Source organism: Pinus tabuliformis, chromosome X, assembly GCF_031772625.1.
Source record: "Pinus tabuliformis cultivar Carrire ecotype Pingquan chromosome X, CPIR1, whole genome shotgun sequence".
NCBI classification, from domain to species: domain Eukaryota; kingdom Viridiplantae; phylum Streptophyta; class Pinopsida; order Pinales; family Pinaceae; genus Pinus; species Pinus tabuliformis.
This window is the reverse complement of record NC_142308.1, coordinates 1,002,500,828-1,002,522,600: the sequence shown is the minus strand read 5'-3', so window position 1 is coordinate 1,002,522,600 and position 21,773 is coordinate 1,002,500,828.

The following is a 21,773-nucleotide window of genomic DNA, read 5'->3' as shown; positions in this document are numbered from 1 at the left end:
AATGCTCACTGCTTTGAGAAGGATCAGGAGCGATGCATGCCAGAGGGGAGATTTGATTTTCTTCTTCCGAAAGGATTATAGTGATGTGAGCAGTAATTAGAGGCCTATTCAAATTGCTTTGAAATTTGAAATGCGTGGTTTGGAAAGCACTACTAGGAATTGGCCTATGCCTTGAGCTCAAAGGAGGCACATCCTCATGAGAGGAGGGAAGATTAATAGGCAACTGTTCAGGTTCCACAGAGTGACCGACGGTTGGATGGTTGCCGCTTCCACGTCGCCCCCCAGAACGATTCCTTCTGCCCTGGCGAACCATTATGAAAAGCGAAGGGGAAGGCACAGAGAGACCAGAGAGACCAGAGACAACAACAGAGGGATGGAAAGAATGACACAGAGACCGAATTAAATGCACAGAGAAAGCCCGAGACGGAGATGCAACACGTCCAATTCTAAATTCAAGAGCTGTGGAGAGCTTACCCCTTAAAGCCTTGCTGATCCTTCCGTGGGGAACCTTAGCGTAATAGAACCTCTTCCAGATATACAGAGAGTTGGCCTGGAGCTTGCCTCTGTTTGCAAGGTTCTGCCTGTCACCATAAACCACATCTAACCAGGGCCCGGAGCAGTAAGACTGAGCTCGTGGTGTGAGGAAAACATACAGGATCGACATGATTATAACAGCCACAGTGTCACGTTGAACAACGCACTCCATAAATTCAAAAATCCTACAATATCCAACCTTATTAACTCCATCCCTCTTGCGCGAGGTGAAGACCTGGGAAGCCACACTGCCCTGCAGCTGGCAGTACCTGGTTTTACTATCTTGCATGATGTTCATTTAATGCAATTGTGCCACCCGCATCCGGGGATTTTTATTAGTTTATATTGGGTAAAATATAATACTATAATATTACATTTTACCGAGTATTTCCCTCAACTAGGCCACTTCTTATTGTAATTTTTCATAATATTTGAAGTTTGAAAGTAAACTAACTCAAATATAAAATTAGGATTGGTTAGGCCAAATACTAAGTAAAATCTAATGTTTAGGTTGGGGTGATGGGAATTATTAGGTAAAATGTAATAATATTACATTTGAATTAGTACTTCCCCACGCTTGGCAAATAAATATTGCCCAACATGCAATATTATATTTTATCTAAGATTTCCCTCACCTAATCCATTGTTTCTTACAAATTTACTTCATATTTCAAGTTCATAAGTAAACTTAACTAACATTTAATCCAAGTTTGGTAGAGATGTTGTAATCCTTAACATTTTGATTTCATAAAAATAAAATAAAATTAAAATTAAAAACAAATAAATTAAAAACAAATAGAAAATAGAAAATAATAATTATATTTATATTTATATTTATAATTAATTATAATTAATAATTAAAACAACCTAGATACATCTTAACATTGAATCTACCGAACCCTGAGAGGGATCAAATTCCTTGTGTTGCAAACCACTTTTAAAGTGAAAAGAGATTTGGTCCCTCTCAGGGTATAGTAACTTTTAAAGTGAAAAGAGATTTGGTCCCTCTCAGGGTATAGTAAGTCCCAAGTTAAGATGGATCTAGGTTGGTGTTATTAAAAGCGTGTGATAGAATTAGAATTAGACATTTTTAATAGCTCAAAAGTGATAACCTGCAATCTTGAAATTTCATAATTACTGTAATGTTACATTTTCAGACACGAATTTATTTAATACAATATTTTTTGCTATAATTTATTAAAACACAAAAAATGATTAAATATATATATATATATATATAATGGATGTCATATAAATTGAATGGATGGTAAACATTTATACGGGTCAATTGGGAAGAAGTTTCAAAACACTTACTAGTATAAGGTACATCTCCTATCACGGAAGAATATATATATATATATATATATATATATATATATTATATATATATATATATATATATGTAGAAATAATTGATATATAAGTTAAATATTTAAAAATTTAAAAAACACGAAACAAGATTAAACATTTATTCATTTAAAAAAGTATGGAACAAGATTATTGACTATAGAGATTTACAATACTATTGGGTAATATTATGGCTTATCAATATCACATCCCAAAAAAACTATGAGTAGTTTCATATGACACTAGTTGATATGACATTTTTTTTAATTAATCAATTTAATTAAAAAGATAGAAAAGACATAAGTACTTCCAAGATAAATATCAACCTTTGATTTGTGTATACTAATATGAATATTATATTCTAGGAATATTTTGTGAAAGTAAAATTTCTATTATCCAGCTAACAACTACTATCCACCTGACAATTATTGTTTATTAAATTAAAATTTTAATATTTTAAGACATATAATACATTTAAATTAAATATAAAACTAAAAGATATAATATAAAATTTAAAAAATATTATTCACATTATAATTGTGTTTCTAAAATTTCAAATTGTGTTTCTAGAATTTATAAAAAATATATTTACATTCTTATTGGTTTTTTAAATTTTTAAAAAATAATTCTCACAATCTAATTGTGTTTCTAGATTCTTATCCACTTTATGTCAAACAACTGACTTAGATTCTTATCCACTTGATGCAAAATAATTGGCTGCTATTATTTTCCAATACCGATTATCTCCTCACCCAATCAAGGAAACATTTTCCAATACCGATTATCGCCTCACCAAATCAAGCAACCCCTGTTATGAATTTTGAGGGAACATCGAAATCTGCAAATCAAGCGCAAAACAAGATAAGCAGGAGAAGTAGCATGAAATTGTAAAATATAAGCTATTTCACACACCTAAAAACTATTGAATAATGTACAAATCTCCACAAAATATTTTATGCATAATATTTCTTTACATAAATACTATTTGTAGGCTTTCCTAAATGAGTACCATCATAATCCACCAGCTGATAGGCTCCTTTAGCTAATATGCATTTTATAATGTAGGGGTCATGCCACATGGGATAGAATTTTCTTGCACCTAACTTGTCATGAGGTTGATCGTAAACTAAGACTAGGTCACCTTCTGCATATGAACGAGGATTCACATTTTGACCAAATTGATCTTTAACTCATTTTTTGTCAGCCTTGCTTACGAATGCAACTTCAAAGCAAGTTTCATCTAAACGTGCTAAGTGTAAAAGATGCTCTTCCTCTATAGGGGTAGCTGGTAACAATTCGATGGCCAGTTTCAAAGATGGAATTTCACATTCAATCGGAAATACTACCTCCAAGCCAAAAACAATTTGGAACAAAGTAAAATCCATAGATGTTTTTGTGGTAGTGCGACAGGCACACAATGCTGGAAAAAGCATGGTATGCCAGTTTCCTTTATGAATACCAATTATCCATTTAATAATGTTTGTTAAAAATTTATTGAAGGCTTCAACTTGACCATTTTCTTGTGGATAATAAGGAGTGGAGATATGATGGTGTAGGCTGAGCTGTGCTGATAGTTAAGTCTTTAGAAAGTTACGAAAATGGCTACCATGGTCCGTAACAATAGCTTGTGGGACACAAAACCGAGAAATCACACATTGATTGAAAATCAAAATTGTAGCAGTTTCATCATCGTCTTTATATGTAGGCATTGCTTCAGCCTATTTCGTAAAGTAATCAACTACAAGGATAATATAACCATGCCCCCCGGTCAAGTGAGGTTTACAGGTGATGAAATCTATGCCCTATTTCGCAAAAGGACTGACAGCTATAATAGGGTGAAAAGGAGATGGAGGCGCTGGCATCTTATGATTGTAGAGCTGGCAATTATGGTATTTTCCGACTGTAATGATGCAATATTTAAACATGGAAGGAAAAAAATAACTAGCACGTAATAAATTTTGGGCACTGGAATGCCCATACATATGACAACCACATGCTCCAGAATGGCAATCATTTAATGATTGTTCAGCCTCTTGGTGAGTTAAACAACACTGAAAGATAGTATCAATACCATGGTAGTAAAGAGTGTCACCAAAAATATTGTATTGCTGGGATTGGTACTAGATTCAACGATGGGACTAGATTTCATCTTGGTACTCTATTTCCATTGACTCTGAGAGGGGTTCTGATATGTTCATGTAGACACAATACGGGCATAGGAGGAAAATCATCGGCGCCTGGTGATATTTGAGACTTCGACAAATCACCTATGGAGTTGCCAATCATGTCCAGAATATCCATTCCCAGAATTCCTTTGGTAGAGAGTACAGTGAGACCCAGATGGGGGTAGCTAAAGGTTGTTCATCCCTCCGGATTGTAGCAGGGTTCCCAGTGTCTCATGAACAACTCAACGTTGTTCATGAAATATGGTCCATTTTCCAAAATGCACTTATGGTCATCCATGTCTTTGAAGATCACTGTGAAGAAACCCTTGGCATAGAGATGGAGATTAGATGCAGCTTTTGGCTACCACTTGAGTTGGATCCCTTAGAGAATATCTAATTCTCTAGGCCAAATGCCCATAAATTTAGAGATTATGGCATGATCTTGCATGAATTGTTGAGATTGTTCTAGGCGATGGTTAGGGATCACCACTCATGGATTCTTTGCATCTTTTGGAATGCATTGACCCTGTATTTGGGACTTCCATTAAGCTCTCAGAGCATGTGTTTCAGTTTGTTTACCCTTGTGTTTCCCCAAACTGGAATATGAGCTGTTGGGTGGTCAGTGTGTGCCAGGTAATACCAATCTGAAGGAGGGGGTTGATCCCCCTCGCCCAGGAGGGCCCAGCATGTGCTCGCTCAGTCGAAGGACGATGTGAGGGAGCGATGACAGATGTGTGAGCAAGGAGGAGAGCTTGTTGCATGGAGTCAGGTGGCCCAAAACCCTATTGCTACAAAAACCCTTGCAGATTGTCAAAGCATTTTATTTGTTAATTTTTTTTAACCATTTTAGACTATAGATTCTGAATATAACATTTTAAAATATAACATTTTTATTTTAAATTTTAATATAATATTTTTCATTTTTTAAGCAACATTATTCATTTTTTATTAGTCTAAGAGGCCTTCTCTAGGAAAATATGCTAGGCATAACATAACACCATGTAAAATAAATATTTTGACTCATTTAAAATAAAAATAAAAATAAAATATGATAGATACATGTAACTTAATGTAAATTAATGTAATTTAAACACTTTAACTTGGTGAAAATAAAATAAAATAACCCTACAAAATTCAATAAATAAATAAATATAACGAACCCATGGTATTGACCCAGGGTGCTAAGAATCCATGGTATTGACCCAAATGTGGAATATAACTTATTTAAGGGGGAAATTAAACTATCCTAGATGCATCTTAGTTTCATGTTATATTTAGATACATAATTAGCTTTACAAAATGATGGCATTGAACACATGTAGCTTGTAAAGGTAAAAAAAAATTATGGATATGTTCTTGTTGGGAAATTGTTTGGATATGTTTGGTGGCCTTGCAACTTTTTTATGCTTTGTTTCTATTATTGAATTGATGAATACATAATGTGTAGATATGTATAGAAGCTTCAAAGCATTTCATTTGTTGGTTAGGACAATTCCCCTGAACTGGCAATGTGTCCCTTACAGTACCTACTTCTTCATTCTAATGGATTCTTTGATAATCACTTTAATACAATTATTGTAATTTACTATTTTCATTTATGTCTCACAATAATAATAAGTGAATAAGATTAGCTATGAAAGTGACCTAGCTGAGGGGAGGAGGTGGGGAAATATTAGGTAAAATGTAATTATTACATTCTACTTAATATTTTTGCCTACCCCTTTTACTAGCTTTTATTGTGTAAAATATAATACTATAACATTACATTTTATCGAGTATTTACCTCAACTAGTCCACTTCTTATTGTAATTTTCCATCATATTTGAAGTTTAAAAGTAAACAAAGTCAATTACTAAATTAGCATTGGTTAGACGAACTACTAAGTAAAATTTGATATTTAGGTTGGCGTGATGGGAAATATTAGGTAAAATGTAATAATATTACATTTTAATTAGTATTCCCCATGTTTGGCAAATAAATATTGGGAAACTTGCAATATTATATTTTATCTAAGATTTGTCCTCCCATGATCCACTTTTTATTACATATTTTCTTTATATTTGAGGTTCATAAGTAAACATAACTCCTATATAAACATTTGATCCAAGTATGGTACAGATGTAATCCTCAATGTTTTGACTTGATAAAAATAAAATTATAAAATATAAAAGTAATAATTATATTTAGATTTATAATTATATTTAATAATTAAAACAACCTAGATACATCTTAACACTGATTGTACCAAATCCTCAAAGGGATCAAATGCCTTTGAGTTGCAAACCACTTTTAAAGTGAAAAGAGATTAGGTCTCTCTTACAGTATGGTAGATCTCGATGAATCTAGGTTGGTGTTATTAAAAATGTGTGACAGAATTAGACATTTTTAATACCTCAATAGCCCAAGAGTGATAACCTGCAATCTTAAAATTTCATAATTAATGTAATGTTACATTTTCATACAATTTTTTTTAATACAATATTTTCTTATAATTTATTAAAACATAAAAAAATTAAAATTTATATATATATATATATATATATATTTTCATACATTTTTATTAATACAATATTTTCTTATAATTTATTAAAACATAAAAAAATTAACAAATTATATATTATTTATATATATTATTATATATTATACATATATTGTGTTTCTATTTCATATAAATTTTAAATTTTGGTAAAAAATAATATATAATGTAATTATGTATTAAGGTCACGGCCACACCAAATTGGTGTATGAGACCCCCTTGTTTGTGGGACAAGGGACCCACCTCCATGCAGCAATTTGAGTGCTAAGTCTACGAAGGCATACATACTCTACCCCCCTCTGGTTTTGAACATGTGACCTCTTAAGAGGAAACACATGATCTTAACCATTAGGCCCACTCAAGCTTTAATTGTGTTTCTAGATTCTTATCCACTTTGTGTCAAACAATTGAGTTATATTCTTATCCACTTGATGTAAAATAACTGGCTGTTATTATTTTCCAATACCAATTATGGCCTGACCAAATTAGGGAACCATTGTTATGAAGATTTCCAATCAACAAGTGAGTTATTGATAAAACAAAATTCTAATTTGACTTGAACACCTAAACACTGTTATCCAGATTAACATTGAACAACTAAGCTATTGATGCTCGACCGACTACAAAGAAACATTGTTATGAAGATTACCATTGAACGTGTGTTTAATTCATAATACGGGTGGTGGCAACGGAACTGCAAAATAGATTTGAAAAATTCGGCGACCTTCACAATGGACTGAAAGAAGCAAACACTGTGAATAACATTACCATTAAGATTATCATTGGACAAGCCTCCAATTGAACTGTAAAATAGATTTGGCAAATTCAACGACCTTCTCCTTTGGTCGGTGTGCTCCAAGTAGTACCAATCTCTGGGAGGTCCAAGCATGTGCCCGCTCAGTCGAAGGATGATGTCAGGACATGACAACAAATGCATGAGTGAGGAGAAGAGGGTGCTATGCGGAGTCAAGTGGCCCAAAATCCTAGTGCTGCCAAAACCCTTGGAGAGTGTGAGAGCATTTCATTTGTTAATTTTTTTAACCATTTCAGACTATATATTTTGAACGCATAGTCTAACGAGGTGGAGGAGTTGCCCGGAAAGTTATGGAAATTCCGGTCATATTTAGAGAAAATCAGTGAGATTTTTTCTAAATCTAAGTTATAGGTGTTAAACTTCAAAATTTAGGTGTCCTAGATGTTTTTGATGGTGATGAATCCATTTCCACCATCAAAAACATGATGCAGACATTGCTTCTACAAGATTTTTTGAATTTTTTTTGTTTCGACCACTTTTAGCCGTCCGAGCAATTCCTCTGCCTACATTTTAAAATATAATATTTTTATTTTAAAATTTAATATAATATTTTTTATTTTTTAAATAAAATTATTCATTTTTTATTAGGTTAAGAGGTGTTTTTTTGGGTCAATGTGCTAAGCATAACATAATGTAATGCAAATATTTTTACTCGTTCAAAATAAAATTAAAATTAAAATATAATATATATGTGTAACTTAATGTAAATTAATGTAATTTAAACACTTTAACTTGGTGAAAATAAAATAAAAACAACCGTACAAAAATTAAATAAATAAAAAAATAGAAAGGGCCCATGGTATTGACCGTGGGTGCCAAGCATTCATGGTATTGACCCATGGTATGCATCTTAGTTTCATGTTATATTTAGATACATAATTAGCTTTAGAAAATAATGGCATTGAATGCATGTAGCTTGTAAAGGTAAAAAAAAATTTAAGAATATGTTCGTGTTGGGAAATTGTTTGGATATGTTTGGTGGCCCTACAACTTTTTTATGCTTTGTTTCTATTATTGAATGGATGAATACATAATGTGCAAATATGTATAGAAGCATCAAAGCTTTGCGTTTCATTTCTTGGTTAAAACCCTTCCCATGAACTCGTAACCTATCCCTTACAGTAGCTACTTCTTCATTCTAAAGAATTATTTGATAATCACTCTAATATAATAATTGTAATATATTCTTTTGATTTATGTCTAATAATAATAATAAGTTAATAAGCTTAGCTATGAAAGTGACCTAGGGTGAGTGGAGGAGGCGGGGAAATATTAGGTAAAATGTAATTATTACATTTTACCTAATATTTTTGCCTACCCCTTCCAATTTTAAGTAGTTTATATTGTGTAAAACATAATACTATAATATAGTATTTACATTAACAAGTCCACTTCTTATTGTAATTTTTCATCATATTTGAAGTTTAAAAGTAAACAAACTTAATTACAAAATTAACATTGGTTAGGCTAAATACTAAGTAAAATTTGATATTTAGGTTGGGGTGACGGGAAATATTATGTAAAATGTAATAATATTACATTTTAATTAATATTCCCCCAGGTTTGGCAAATAAGATCGGGAAGCTTGCAATATTATATTTTATCTAAGATTTCCTCTCACCTGATCCACTTTTTATTACAATTTTTCTTTATATTTGAGGTTATAAGTAAACATAACTCCTATATAAACATTTGATCCAAGTATGGTAGAGATGTAATCCTTAACATTTTGACTTGATAAAAATAAAATTAAATAAAATTATGAAATTATAAAAGATAAAAGTAATAATTATATTTATATTTATATTTATAATTAATTATAATTAATAATAAAAACAACCTAGATACATCTTAATACGGAGTGTACCAAACCCTGAGAGGTATCAAATGCTTTGAGTTGCAAACCACTTTTAAAGTGAAAAGAGATTTGGTCTCTCTCAGGGTATGGTAGATCCCGACTTAAGATGGATCTAGGTTGGTGTTATTAAAAATGTGTGATAGAACTGTACATTTTTAATAGCTCAAGAGTGATAACCTGCAATCTTAAAATTTCATAATTAATGTAATGTTACATTTTCAGACAATTTCTTTAATATAATATTTTTTTATAATTTATTAAAACATAAAAATTAATCAACAAATTATATATATATATAGAATGGATGTCATATAAATTGAATAGATGGTAAACACTTGTAGGGGTCAATTGGTAAGAAGTATCAAAACACTTACTACATGGTACATCTCATATCACAGAAGAATATATATATGTATAAGTAAAGCTGATCCGGACCGAAAACCAAAAATCGATCGCTTGTTCTTTAAGACACCCACTAGTAAAAGAGATGGGCCGATACAAAAACATAGCGCTTGCAGATATGTGGAAAGATATTCAAGGAGGAGAGTCGTGGAATGGGTTATTAGATCCCATTAATCCAGTATTCAAAGCTGAGATTCTTATATATGGTGATTTTGCATAGTTGTGCTACAATGCGTTTGACAGTGAACTTTTCATGAATGGTTATGGTGGGGCTAAGTATAGTCCTGATAAATTGTTTGACAGCTATGAAATGGTTGGTGATTCCCACTATTACCCTAAGGGCTTTAAAGTGACCAAATATAAATTACTATCACTGAATAGTTGAACCCTTAGAGTGTTTAATTATGCTGTAAAAATGAGCTGATTATATTTATGCAGGCCTGTAACTAAAGAATGTACGAAAAGTAGAACGAATCTCTCTTTCCAAACAAGGTTTCTTAACTTGCTCGAAATCCAAAGCTAAAATAAGAGGCATCGTTTTAAGAATAGAATGGATAAACGTGTCGTTAGAGAGCTTCCAATCCTCTTAAGTAGCGTGTGGCATGTTCGCTATCACAAGGAAAGCCCTCCTGAAATAAAGTGAAAAAAGAGTGAAGGTTTATGACGAAAATAAGCATAAATCTGCCTTGGTTCACTCGTAGTGGTGACAAAATGATGACTGCTAGAAAAACCAAGTTCAAGCTAACACACAACCTAGTTCTCTAGTTTAGAGCTGAGCCACCAAAGAAGGAGCCCACGAGGGGTGCCATAAGGTTCACTACATGTGGTAAGGCATTGAAAAGTTGTTGCGGTAGGACGTAGTAAGGGAGCTAGAATAGGAAAGGAATATAATCGAGAGCTTGAATAACGTTATAGTCTGTGTACCAAAAGATGGCGCTGGGTATATGAAGAAGGCAAAAGACTCACCCAACAGTCAGACAAATCACTGCCGAGGTTGAAAAGGATAATCCGTAAGATAAGGTCACACCGCTGTATGCGTTCAACCAAGATTTAAAACATAGAATCGGGTGTTCCGAAGACCACTGTATTAATACAACTATGTGACGAAAATTACGGGGATTTCATCCACGCTTCACAACGATGAGCAAAGGTGATTATCTTGGATATTATGAGAAGATAGTCGATGAGCTTCAATGGTGATTCTCAAAATCGACATAAAGATCTGGATGATTGTTTTATCAATCAAACTACTCGCATGTCCCTTTTTGATTCTCATGGATAGGGTTATAGCATGACTGTCACTATGAGCCAAAATTCTCTGTAGAATACACCTACATAAATGTCGAGAACTTGTGCCTTCTATTAATGAAATGCCACAGAGGAATTAGATCAATTTTATGGGTGCATTGAATCTGTCTCTGGCTTACTCCTTCGGTCTGGTGGGTGAATGAAAGCATCAGTGAATTCTGACTTGAGAATGAGATTAGGTTTATAGAAAAAAAGGAAACACATACTGAAAATCACAGAAAGAAAGCCGCAGTGCTATCGTTGTCCGCTTTATCACCATTTTGGAGGTAAGAGAGTTGGTAGGAAGTTGAAGAAAATTCAGAATTCAGCTTGTCACCTTCTGTTGATAAGGAGTTGAATACAAAGGTGGTTAACAACTATTTTCAACCTATTGGATTAAGCGATAAACATAATGTTTTTTTTCCAAGCGATAAACACACGGTCATAAGGTATGCGTGACATGTTAAGTAAAAGTAGGATCTTGATAGGATGAGGATGTGGATCGGATGAGAAAGAAATTAGTGGAATAAGACTTGTCTGTAAGCATTCTATAACAGCCATGAGCTTTTTGACTTGTGAGGAAATAATGTTAAGTATCTAATGTTTCCTTCTTTCGGAGATCGATCGTTAGCTGGGTAAGGCTTATCCTGCGAGGAAGAAGAATGGATAATGACTATCTAGATTCCGAGCAAATACTCTCTCCTCCGATGCACATAAGTAAGAGAAAAAATCTGATCATTAGGACAGAGTTGGCTAGGCGGGTGGAAATATCATAGTTGTTTATGAGTTTGTTGAAAGGGAGCATAGTGTAGCAACAGGTTGTGCTCTCAACGATGACTTCAGATTGTCTATGTCAGAAAAAGAAAGAAAACACTTACCTAGTGGGTAGGAAATTGGAGCAAAGACTCTCTGCGCATAGTTATGCATGGATTCAACCATCACTCTCGGCCGAGTTAAAGGAACAAGAAGACAATGATCACACAAATCCATCCATCTAAGGTTGAAGTGTATTATTGATCCCCAACCCCGTTCCTCACCAAAATTCTCTCTAGGCCATGTGCTCGCGTGCATACATGCATATATGCTGGTTTTTCTTACTGTTCCCTACGAGTTTTTTATACAACAATAGTATATACTTGAATCTGTTTCCTGATTTGGTGTTTAAAATGAATATAAGTTTATTGATTCTTTTAGCTAGTTTGTGAATCATGATTTACATTCTAGGAAGTAAAGTGTGTTGGCATTCTCTTAGATCCTTGCAAGGGAAAAGTATAAGTGAATTCTGTGGAAGCGTAGTGTAAGTGAATTTAGCGGCGTTATCTCTTGCAGAGTTGTGAGTCTGTTCACATGACTATGCATATCTATCTGAATAAGGCCGATTTTACGAACTATTTGTTTGAAGTCTCTTCTTGTTATGGATATTGGTATTTAATGTGCCTCGATTCAAAAAATGTTTCTTTCTTCATTCTGTGAGGAGAATTCGCAGTGTTCATTCAATTAGAAATAATACTTGGACAATTAAAGTTACCAACGTAAATAAGGATGGTTAATTGTATTCATATTTTGTATGGAGATTGTATGTAAATTCATTCTACATGGGGAATTTGAAAAACAAGGAAAGACCACTTATAAAAGTTTGGCAAAATATGGATGCTCAGAAGCACTCAAAATTTCTAGGTGAAGGAATCCTTACTGAAAACCTATTTAAGATGGTGAAAATTTTCAAAATAAATTTTCCATACTTTAGAAAAAAAAATTGGTTGTTCCCATGTCATTCGATTGCCCTTTCTCTATTGAAAACATTGGGAAAATTTGTTGCAGACATGGAGAATAAGACGCCCTAGTCCTTGTAGTCTGGATATTCATGATTGATTGTGCGTTACTATCTTATAAGAGATATTTTCCAAAAGCATTTTGTTCTTGAGGCTAGATAAAGTCAAGAAGCTCGTAGGTCAAATAAATATGAGTTTTTGTGATTGCCCAGAAGAAAATATCTCTTAATATAGCTTTTTCCATGTTAACATTTTGGAAATGGAAAAGTTTCTTTGAGTGAAATGGCTCAATACGCCAACAACTAGTCGTGAAAGTATGATTATATAAAGGAGGAAATGTTAAACCTTAGTAATGTGTCATGAAATGGTAAAGATTCCCATGAAAAATAATAAAAGTATAAAGAGCATGAAATGGCATAATAAAATCCTTTTGTTAATACATCTATATACAAAGGAGTGTGATGGTTCTTTTGAAAAAGTGACTAAGGAGAATATAATGTTAACATGTTATATATAAGCATCCTTGAGTACAATAATATATATAAACCATGGTAATTAATAAGAAGAAATTCCTAATGCTTCTTGATTGATGGTAAAAAGAGTGTGTTAAGTTTATAAATACCTCTTAACAGTTTGCAACTTAAGAGCATACTTTAATGTATACATCTCATATAGATAAGGTTCTCGGGAAATATCTAACCAATATGAACCCTTCCAAGTTGGAAAATAAATTGAGACATGACGAACATACTTCTTATAAGAAGTAAAAAGAAAATTTTAAGTTTTGAATAGTGACGCTATGCATATTTAAAAAAATAAAAGAAAAATGGTACATTTAGGGTGTAGATGCATGGCTAAATAAAATCACCTAATACTTGAAAGGAGGATTGTATAATAGAGAAATTTCAGAATTGTATCATTATTGTTGTGATACATATACCCATGTATGGACATGAATTGTTTCTATACCATAGTCTCGCTGAGTGGTCATTCAGATAAAAATGTTTTAAAAAGGATCATGCTTAATATCCGTGAATAGTAATGGGTCATATAAATCTTCCATGTAATCACTTTCTGATGAATTTTGGTATTGATGGTCTCTTACATGTCGAAAGAAAGTAAAAGTCATTGCTCAACAATCTTAAAGATGTTGCTTACAACAGTTCCTATTAAGGGGTAGTATGTTATGTAGAGGAAAAGAGAGTGATTGACCTAATTATTATATTGGTTAAGTAGTATGGATTTGTTGTTGTGTTTTGATAGACTAAAGGTTTTTTTGCCTAGATGTTGGGAATAGTTGTGACTTGTAGAATAAATGTTAGATTGCTATCAATGATTACAAATATGCGTAGCATGTATAAATTTGGTGTTTCCTCCATGCAGGGGATTTGAGTTGGTTACTGACATTATACTTTGTTAGCATACATGCATGGGCTGTTATGTGCCAACAATAAATAGGAAAAATGTGCATGACTATATTTAAGAGTCAGGCTGGACACGGGAATTGTAGGTTATTAGTCTTACAGGAAAAATCTTATAATTAAAGTTGTTATAGCATGCATTAGGGAACAAATTCCCTAAAAGTAATGCACATAGGTGGAAGATATCATTACTTGAAGTGACCCACTTACATATGTTGCCTTCATGAATGCAATAATCACAATTCTCATAAAACTGGACTACGATTCTTGATAGAGATTAAACAATGGTCATCATGCTATAAAAACAACTTATAAATGGTATAACTGCTATGAAAACATTATACCAAGGTAAAGGATGGTGAGAACATGTTATAGTACAAAAATATAACATGTACAATTATCACTCAATTCAATCCTTTAATCAATGCATCTACATACAATGTGGTTTGTTCTTCGAATGGAAAAAAGTATGGTTAATGGGAAATCTTAACCTAAATAGATTCCAGGACATATGCATCTTTCGATGGATATGCATAACAGAACCTATAAGTATCCTTGAGTGAAAACCATAGTAATTGATGAAGTGCTCAAATGGTATGGACCACTAGGTCAATTAAATGGTATTTAACAATCTATTTAAATAGATTGATATCATATCAATTGAAATGAATAAATTGTATCAAGAAATTTTGAGAGGTTGTCTTATTGGATTGCATTGATAATGTGTCTCAACAACATAAGAAAGGTTGCACAATTCAAACATGAATTCATAAAATAGATAACTCATCCCTTGGTTAAGGGTGGTTTAATGTTAAAGAGGAGCTAACATGTAACTACCCTGAGATCATAAACACTTACAACTAAAAGGGGTGTAGAATTGAAAGTAGTAAAATCTTTCAGGTACAACTATGCTAAATTATGCATGCCCAACAATTTGTTGAAGCATACAAAGGGCAATAGTAAATCATATGGGATGAATTATGATATAATAATCTGTGAGCTAATAGTCTGCTTCAGGACATCAAACAGAAGGTATGATGAAAATATGCATGAATACAATACTATACTACTGATATTGTAACCAAATGAAATCTAGAAATGTTCTACACTTGAAAAAACTTTCTTTGATTACAAAGATGAACCATGCTCATACAAATTCCTTGTGAATTGAGCACCATTGTTTTAATTGCTAAAGGAATGCTTGGCATGATAGTAACATGGTAGAAAAATATGTGGACAAAGTTTTGTCATGCAGGTGATATCATGGGAATGGTATGATGGGCCATAGCACAGATGGTGCTATGTACAGCAGTACATACAGTACCTGTATGATTACATGTGTTGTAGGATTGAAATATGATATTTATATCAGAGTTTATAATACACATTTGTGCAGATATACATGAAGACATTAAATAAATATCTGGCAGGGCAACCGACCTCGAGGTTACACAAAAAAAAGGAAAGTAAGATTGGTATAGCTAACCATGGCTAATTGCATTTTGCCATACATACAATCACGGTGAATATATATGATGGATCTATATTGTTATGTGAACTAATCTGTTATGACCTTGCAGGCATACTAATGTGGAAAATATGCTAACTGATGTATTGTATGCAGAGAAACTACAAGAAACAGGTGTTCAACAAGAACACAAAGATTGGAAAAGAATGCAAGCAGAGAACATGCATTGTTCAGATAAAATAACTGATAAGAAATAGCTGCTCTAATAATATTAAGTAACAGATTATGATATTTATCATAGTTAAGCTTTTTCATATATAAATTATCACAAATGGTTTGAAAAAGAAATGTTACAGGTAGCTATGAAACGAGAGCACTCCTTCACACCGATGTAGGTATGGAAGGAGAGGTGCGGGGAACACTCCTTGTGACCAATGTGCATCAGAAAATTTGCATCAGATGGAAGAGCCATGAGAGTTGTTGATTCAGAAACAAGCTACCTATGAATGAGGATATGATGTAGTGATACACCGAGGATGATGTAAAATTTAAGGGGGGGAGTGTGTAACACCCCTCCCTTGTGTGGTAAATTATTGTAAACCAAAGCTGAGTTAAAGCTAGGTGTAATATCCTCCCTTGTGTGCTAAATTATTGTAAACCTAAGATGAGTTAAAGCTAGGTGTGATGCCCTCCTTTGTGGGTTAAACTATTCTAAACCTAAGCTGAGGAAAGATAGGTGATATTTGATATGAAAAGAAAATGTGTTATTAAATAAATTAATAAATAAATCACTTGGAGGGTGGAGCACCAAGAGAGAGGAGATGCTTGCCAAATCCCATTAGGAATGGGATAGAGATGAATCTTTCATGATAAGCTTCTAGATGTGATTATAGATAAGATTGGATGGATTGGATATCCATCAGATGGATGGGAGATAAATATCCATTGGACATAAAATCTTTGCGGGAGATAAAGGCAAGCTTTTATGAGGAAAATCCTTGTGGGAGATAAAGACGAGCTTTCTGAAAAAGGCCTAGGAAAATAGAAAAATCCATGAAATGGGGACGCCGCTAATGGTAACTAAATCATGAAAGACGGTATTAAATACCCAGTGCATTGATCAATTGAGGACAGTTGATCCTTGGCAAGATCTTCAGCTTGGGGGGAATCAGAGGTGATTCATGATTGGGTGGTGGTGCTCCTCCCTCCAAGTGATTGTTTTGGATGGATTCACATGTGTGGGATGTGTTGTACATCAATATCTTACCCTTATGTTCTTATTATTTGTTTTAGTTATATAAATGTTGCACTTTGTATTGGTATGGAAAGAATTGCAGTTTATGCATATGAAATTTATGACTTTTAATTGGGGAAGAGTATAGCATGTTGAGCTATTTGGGATAGTGGATATGTATTACTTCTAACTTATGTGCTATCTGGATAATGATTTTGTATTCATATTACATAAGGTATGTTAGTAGTGTAATTTGTAACTATGTCAATGGTTTCATCCTTATGCATGTTACACTATCACCTCTAAAAGTAAAGTTAGTGGTAGAGGCTTATTAGTTGGATTACTATCACTGTGGCTATGGAACTATCTTACTGTTGATAGGGATTGCATGGGGCCATCAATGTGGACAGAACTACTTGTCCTAACATGTTTATGATATGTTCATAAATATTGAACCTAAACATGGTTATCATAGCAGGCCTTATTATTAGTTGATAAATGGTTATGCATGCGAGTGAATTATCAAATAACATTTAACTATATAATTAATGAGGGAATGGTTTTCTATGCCATGCGTGAGGGTTGGGTAGTTATGTGTTATTTAACAGTAATATCACAAACCTGTGAGACTCTACATGAGAAACCATGCTTGTGTTAGCTACAGTAGACTTGATCTAATGTCCATTGACACTTACAAGTGAACTGTGATTCTGATGCATGATAAGGTTAAGTGCATTAGAATTAAGGTATTATATGTTGATAGGGAAAACTAACTAATGAATGTTACGGGTTACATGTTAGGACTAGTTTTCCTTCCACAAAATTATAAAATTGTTGCTTAATGCTGATGGCAGTGTAAATTAACAATAATGATTTCATTAAGACTTCTTTTTGAGATGATCATAATGGGAATGGCCACTAATTTTATTTATTTATTTCATAGTTATTTTTACTTTTCATTTTTATTGTTCATTTTATTTTTTTCCAAACTTATCCCTTAATTAGAAATTTTGTTTCATCCTTGTTTCTTAGTCCTTTTCAGATCCATTAAATAAAATAATAAAATAAATTAATTCTTCCATTTAAATATAGTCGTTAGAAAAAAATAAAAAAAAAGTAATTAATTAATTAATAAATATTATTAAATAGAACCCTAGTCAAATATAGTCCTTTATTAATAAGTAGATATTTAATCAAATATATATTTAAAAAAAAAAAAACACTTTTCCTCTGCTAGTCAAATTAGCCGTTTTCATCTAGCCGTTAGGAATTGCCTGTTTTCCTATTTAACCCTCTTCCCGGATCTATTTCTTCATCTTGTCCTGAAGATGAACCACACTCGTTGGTACGAAACGCCTCGACCAAACTCTTCAATGTGATTTCTTCTGAAAAATTATTTTATATTAAGATAAGGATCACAAAAGCTTGAATTCGGGTATCTTTGTTGTAAGATTTGCATAAGACCATGGGGCATGTAGAGCAATTTAGGTTGAAATGCATCTAATTATGGTTCAATCATCTATGCCATGTTTGTCATAAGGAATTCTAAATATCCCATCATGAACCCACAAAAACTAGAAGAGGATGTAGATAAGTATAGTTGCAAAATTAATAAATGGTCATAACATAAAAAGGAAGATAACACGTGCATTAAGGGTGAATTTTCACCATAAACGAAGGAAAAAAAATTAAACTTATGGAGGTGGGTTTTCCGGGTAGGCTCAGGAGGTTGGTTACACTTTTAAAGTGAAAAGAGATTTGATCCCTCTCAGGGTATGGTAGATCCCGACTTAAGATGAATCCAGGTTGGTGTTATTAAAAATTTGTGATAGAATTAGACATTTTTAATAGCTCAGGAGTGATAACTTGCAATCTTAAAATTTGATAATTAATGTAATGTTACATTTTCAGACTATTTTTTTAATATAATATATTTTTTTATAATTTATTAAAACATAAAAAATAGTTAACAAATTATACACACACACACACACACACACACACACACACACATATATATATCGAATGGATGTCATATAAATTGAATGGACGGTAAACACTTATAGGGGCCAATTGGTAAGAAGTATCAAAACACTTACTACATGGTACATCTCATATCACGAAAGAATATATATATATATATATATACATACTTTATTTATATATATATATATATATATATATATATATACTTGTAGAAATGATTGATATATAAGTTAAATATTTATTTAAAATTTAAAAAAACATGGAACAAGGTTAAACATTTATACATTTAAAAAAGTATAGAACAATATTATTGACTATAGAGATTTACAATACAATTGGGCAATATTATGGCTTATCAACACTACATCCCAAAAAACTATGAATAGTTTCATATGACATTAGTTGATATGACATTTTCTTTTTAATTAATCATATCAACCTTTAATTTATGTATAATAATATGAATATTATATTCTAAAATATTTTATATAAGTCAAATTTCTATTATCCACCCAAGTACTAGTATCCATCTGACAATTATGGTTTATTAAATTAAAACCTATAATACATTTAAATTAAATATAGAACTAAAAGATATATTATTCGCATTCTAAACGAGAGTAATTTTCCATTACTCACATGCTAGGCTATATGGATAGCTAGGAACAATACCATATTTCAGCAGAAGGCTCCACACTGGCCCTCTATACTGTCTAGAACAATAGCCGACTATCACTCCATTCCAGAAGAGACCACTCATCAGCACAATAGGAACATCACATCTGAAACCATAAATACCTCTATGCCATGGGCTTATTTCATGGATCGGCACAGGAGATCGGCTGTGGGGGGAGCTATATTACACATATCAGAAACTCATTCCTTTAAAATACAAATCGGCTTGGGTAGAGGCACCAATAACTTCGCTGAGCTCTTAACTGCCAAATACCTCATTCATTTTGCCATGAACAAACAGTGCTCGAACCTACAACTTTTTGGTGATTCAAAATTAGTATGCAACTCGATAAATAAAAAATTTAATTGCAATGCATACTCATTGAGGCATATCTTGGATGACATTCACAGGCTCATCTTTGACTCTTTTGTTTGCCATCACATTTACAGGGAGCACAACTTAGCTGCCGATCACCTATCCAAGGAGACAACACAGAGGGATGATGGTACTTAGTTGATATATGAGAAGAAGGATGGTGTTACCTATCAAGACTATCATAGACCGTTCATAAATCCATAAGCATAACTGAAGGCTCAATTTGAGTGAGGAAGTATTTTGATTATATGTAAATATTTATGCCTTTTCCTACATTTTATCACATAACTAAGCTGAACTATACTCTCTCTAGGTAGAGATCATATTTTTTTTCTTTTTGATCAGTTTGCTCGCTGTGTGGAGCATTACACCACTGTTTTAAACTATTTTGCACAGGCAATGCCTTACACACCGCATATGATCAACATCTACAAAATGTAATTTTCTCTCATTAATGAAAATTAAGACTTTTTCCACCCGAAAAAAATAAAAATAAATAAATAAATAAAAATAAAATTATTCACATTTTAAATTAAATATAAAAGTTAAAAAGTATTATTCACATTATAATTGTGTTTCTAAAATTTCAAAAATAATATTCACATTCTTACTGGTCTTTTAAAATTTTAAAAATAATATTCACAATATATTTGTGTTTCTAGATTCTTATCCACTTTATATCAAACAATTGCGTTAGATTGTTATCCACTTGATGTAAAATAACTGGCTATTATTATTTTCCAATACCGATTATGACCTGACCAAATCAGGGAACCACCGTGATGAAGATTTCCATTAAACAAGTGAGTTATTGATAAAACAAAATTCTGATTTGACTTGAACACCTAAGCAGTGTTGTCATGATTACCATTGAACAGCTGAGCTATTGATGCTCGACCGACCTACAAGGAAACACTGTTATTAAGATTACCATTGAACGTGTGTTTAATTCATAATACGGGCGGTGGCCACGGAACTGTAAAATAGATTTGACAAATTCGACGACCTTCTCGATTGTCCGAAAGAAGAAATAATTGTTAATAACATTACCGTTAAGATTATCATTGGACAAGTCTCCTATTGGCAGTGGCCACAGTAACTATAAAATAGATTTGACAAATTCAACGACCTTCTCCCTTGAACAAAAAAGAAAACTCTGTTATTAAGATTATCGTTGAACAAATAAGTGATTGAGCTAAAAGAAAAAAACGTGGAGGAGAAAAATATTCAACAGAGTGATTTGAAAGAAAAAAAAAAAAGAAAACTCTGTCCTGCAACTGTGTCAAATTTACTAACTTCGAATCCAAGAATTCAATTCTATGATTTCGACAACTTAGGGTCAATGCTATGATTTGGAAAACTTAAGATTGTAGGATGAATCTAAGACTAAACAATGATTTTTTTTTTTAAATAATTGATGAATGATGAAAAGATGGTACACTCAAGGAAGAAGAGGAGTTCATTAGGGGAAAGGCAAAGATTTTGCATAATGTAAATCATTCATCTTCTACATTTAAATGACATATGGTTTACTAATCCTTATCTTCAATCATCTTTTACATGTGATGATTCTTCTCGAATTAAGCCTTATCCTATTTACTTCTCAACTTCCGGTGCAATTGCTAGTTTTAATTGAGGGCCTAGATTGATTCTCAAGGGGAGTCTACTTATTAGGGTATATATATGAACTTTAGATGGAAGGACGTTTCTTGCATATATTTATTTTTTTAATTGAGGGCTTAGATTTATTCTCAAGGGGCATCTACTTATTCTTAATGTTTATCAAGGATGTAGTACATTACAGAGTTTGTTAGGTTGCATTGACTTTTAATAATTTTAAACGCCAAGTGGCTCACCACCCACCAATTTCCTAGGAATTTGAGATTACTCCAATTCTA